Source organism: Curcuma longa, chromosome 13 (genome assembly GCF_044706935.1).
Source record: "Curcuma longa cultivar G26 ecotype Majalengka, Jawa Barat chromosome 13, ITB_CL_G26_1.1, whole genome shotgun sequence".
Taxonomy (NCBI): Eukaryota; Viridiplantae; Streptophyta; class Magnoliopsida; order Zingiberales; family Zingiberaceae; genus Curcuma; species Curcuma longa.
Window position 1 is genome coordinate 3,724,386 of NC_133873.1, and position 4,412 is coordinate 3,728,797.

A 4,412-nucleotide genomic window follows, 5' to 3' on the forward strand; every position below is an offset into this window, starting at 1 on the left:
TCTATTTGGGCTGAGCTAGTCACATACAATTGTCCATGCCTTGTCCTCGTTGTCAATTGTACTTAAATGTGACATTAATTGCTGTGTTTGTCTACCTTTGTGAGTTGTCATTTGGCATCGTCCCTGTTGGCTGTGCTCCATCGAAACTCGATCGAGGCTTGGACCGAAACTCGATCGACGATTGGACTTGCCTTTGTACTTGGATCTAAAATAATAATTACACTAATTGCACGGTAGCCTCAAGAGATTTTGGCAGTGAAGTACCTAAAGTCTAAAGACTAGCTTGGGGTTACCCAAGCTCACATGCATAAGATTCCGCACACTCTCCTCTGTCTGTCCAACGCCAAACCCGCTCTCCTATTCTTCCTCTTCTTCCTCATGAAACTTCAACCATCCATAGCCTCCTTCACTAGCCGCTCTACCTTCCGTCATTGGCAGTGCTCTTCTCTCCTTTCCCTTCTCTCTTTCTCTCCTATCATCCCAACGTCTGCAACCAGTAGCCGAGGCAAAAGACCACTAGCTTTCCTTATTTTTGTAAGCCTCCCATGCATTGTCCTTGAAAGAGAGGTCATTACTCGCACGATGGTCGAATATTGAAGACGATAATTCGGTGAATAGTTATCTGATAGATATGGGAGGAACAATTTGTTATTTAAGTCTGATTAAGACATGTCAGGTGGATATTTAATTTTATTGATTATATTGTCGTTTTAGATTGATGTGTCAAGTTTAGGATGGAAAAAAAATTAAATTATGTGGAGATAGTTGGAATGAGACTCCTAAGGAGGAGGGTGGGATTTGATACTTTGTTATTGATGGTGTTTGATAATAACTTTGTCGTTGAAGTGTCATATTGCAGTAAAATTCTTCTGATAAGTTCAAATTGTCATAAACTTTTGCTGTTCTACTGTGTTTTTTTTCGGTAGATGTATCACTGTTAATAGTAATGGTTCTGGCGGCTTCAGTTGGTTTGCCTTCCTTGGAAAGGTTGATCGATGTTGAAGATCTGTATCTGCAAATGCCTTTCAGATGTCACGCCTCGAGAAGGCCGTCCGAAAAATTTCGGCAACATCTCCCCAGTAACTATGACAATTCTCTATATACATGCACAAATACACGGTCGCAGACGGCCGGAAATAGGACTACACATCCAATAGACACATGCAACTACAAACAAATATAGAATAAGGCACACACGGCCACACAACAGCTAACACATGCATACTACTCAACATAATCAAATTTTTACGAAACAGAAACATCGTAAATCTAACAAAACGAATAACTACAACGTAAATCCAACATGACTACTGTAATATGATAAATCCAACCAAGACTACAATCCAAACCATAAATACATGTTCTCGAAGTACGAAACATAACTGAAAGAAAACAACTATACTACTACCAACAACCTTCTGATGTGAGACAGCAGCAGTCGACCGAAACTCCAAGCTCCAAGTAACCTATCTGCTACCTGGGGAGAAAACAAAACAATCTCCAGGGTCTGGGTAGTGAGCATTGAATGCTCAGTGGATACAGGAATATCAAAGTGCATGAAAAGATAAACAGGAGAGTAAACACTAATCAACAGGTATGAGTATCAACAGATAACAGAGATCATGGTGATCAAGCATGGTATCTCAACGAGAATAATAAGAAAAGAATAATACTACACAACAGATATAGGTATCAGTATATGTGAACATGTAAATAATGGAAGTCGAGCATGGTATATCAATTGAGCAATAAAGAAGAAGAATACAAGGCAACAGGTATATATATGATCATGTATGTAATGTCATACAAATGCAACAATCATAGCAAACAAGTGCAACAGTCGAAATCAGATGCATAAATTAAGCTATGCAATAATCCTACCAACAATGCATGTAAAACACACGACAACCATTGCAAACAAATGCAAGTCTCTGTCCGCACTCTGCATTCCCCAGTCACCCTCCCAGAGCATAGTGAAATGAGGGGCCAGACAAGACATATTGCACAGACTCCAACAACAAACTACCGTAATCTGGTGGGGAGCGACAGTGTAACAGGAGGGCTATATAGCCAGTCCTGGTTGCACCCAACAATAGTGCAAGTAGGCTCTTTCCACTGATCACACCACTACACGGTGCAGGGCCAGAGCCAACAAGAACAACCAACAATGCTGTCCGCAACATCTACAACAATCATGAATGCATGATGATCATTCCAACATGTAGTAGCTACAGATAATTAGCATGCTCATCAGGTATCAAGGGAAGTCAATGGTACAATAGTTAAAACTGTTCTAACAGCGGAAAGTTCAACAGGAGGTCATTCAACAGGTATTAAGCAACGAAAGGTGTAAGGTATTATTTAATTACTAGCATGGATAGCAGGAGTAGCAACAAAATAGCAACAGATCACAATAAAGGTCAACAGTAAGTCTCAAGAAATGAAGCAAGTAACGAAGTAGGCAACAATGCAATAGGGATAGCCACAAGATAAACAATTAAATTATGCACTACAAAAAGAGAACCTATGTTGACCAAGCACAGGAGTATCCACCTGAATTAGACGACCGTCAACAACAAAACCTCTAGAAGTACTCAAACTCCGTGTATCTCAGGATCAACAAATCACAATCCTAAAAATTACAAATCTGCAATGCTAAATATAATATTCGACTAAATTTACAATAAAGTAAGTCCTAAACCATCATTTAAGTTACTCCAACCCAAATCTAGGTTTAAACCCATTTAACCACAATTTACACCAACAAAATTTAAACTGATCCAACAATAGTTAAACAACTACCACCCAACCATCATCATATAAAATCCTCCTTGATTTAAAATCTCAACCGTATCAAAACCTAAAATGAATCAACCTAATAATTACCTCCTCAGTAATCAAGTTAAATTGATCTCTCAATTAATAACTAAATATTAACCTAACTAATATTTTATTAGTTATTTAATTAAATTAATTGTTCATCTATAAGCAAAGGTCTGATTAAGCATGGAAAAACTAATTGGATTCAACCAGGAACTTACCTCAACCAAAACCCTAGAGTCAAGCTCCAATTGGCGACAAACAAGGGCAAGCCCTTCTTCCTCCCTTGCTGTTTAGCTACAACAACCCCTTCTCTTCCTGTTAACCACAACAAGAGCAAGACAACAAAATCTATACCTAATTCCGACCATCCGTTCGTCGGTGCTGTCGGAGAGAACACTGAGAGATCAAGAAGAGAGGTCGAGTGATGAAATTTGGAGGGAACTGCCGAGAGGTGCTACAGCACGGCGGCAAAAGGATGCGACAGCGGCCGTGCAGGGGCGATCGCGAGGGTGCGTCGGCTGGAAGGCGGCGGCACTGGCTCAGGGCTTCGGTGGTCGGAGGTGGAGGTGGAGCGACGTTGGGCAGAGGAGGGAGATGCGGCGGCGCTGTGTGGCATCGGGCGGCGGCAGCAGTAAGGCAGAGGAGAGTGCTTCCAAGCAGCTTCTTCTGGCGTGCGGCGATGTTGGGCGACGGTACGACAGTAGGCGAACATGAGCATAGGAAGCGGCGGCGATCCAATGGAGTTGCGGCGGCGTCGGCTTCGGCTGGTGAGGGAGGTGGCGGCGGTCTTCGTGTGAGGAGGACGGGAGGAGGCAACGGTGGATCCAGCGGCAACAGTGACATCGATGGCGGTGAGGCAGAGAGCGAAGGAAGAAGGTGCGGCGGAGGGGAGAGGGAGAAGAAGAGATGGCACGGATCACGATTTGTGCTTTAAAAAGGAATACACAGTAATTGTTGGGTTAGTCGGCGCAATAATCAAATTAAACTAACTAAAAACATAGGATTTATTATACGACTAAACTGATTACTGTAGCGAATCGGATCCAACTTTGGTTCGCTTGGTTTATTAATCAAATGACATTTGATTTGACTCAAATCAGTTTTGTTGGATTCGTCTTCGCGAGACGAACCTTTTTATCCATTTTATTTTATCAAAACCTCTTCCAACGCGAACCAAACCAACTTGGTTCAATTTGGTTCAGTCTTGGTTCGTTTGATTCACTAACCAAACGATCTTCGATTTGACCTAAACCAGGTTTATTTGATTCGTCTTTGCGAGACGAATCTTCTCATCCTCTTTATTTTATCATAATCTTAACTTAATTCTAGATCCGACCTAGTTAACCTAAATGGGCTTAGCTAATTTAGGTTTTCACCCACTTAATTCGAATTAATTAGGACTTAGTCTTCAATTGGTTAGTTAAAGCCCTACAATTTTCTAGGATATTACATCAGATGCCGGTCCCAAGCCCGGATAAGTTTACCTTATCATTGCCGGTCCCAAGCCCGGATAAAGGAGGAGGGTTGCGTTAGGTTGCCAGCCAGCGTTAAACTAAGGCAAACACTCATGAATGGATCCATTAAACTAT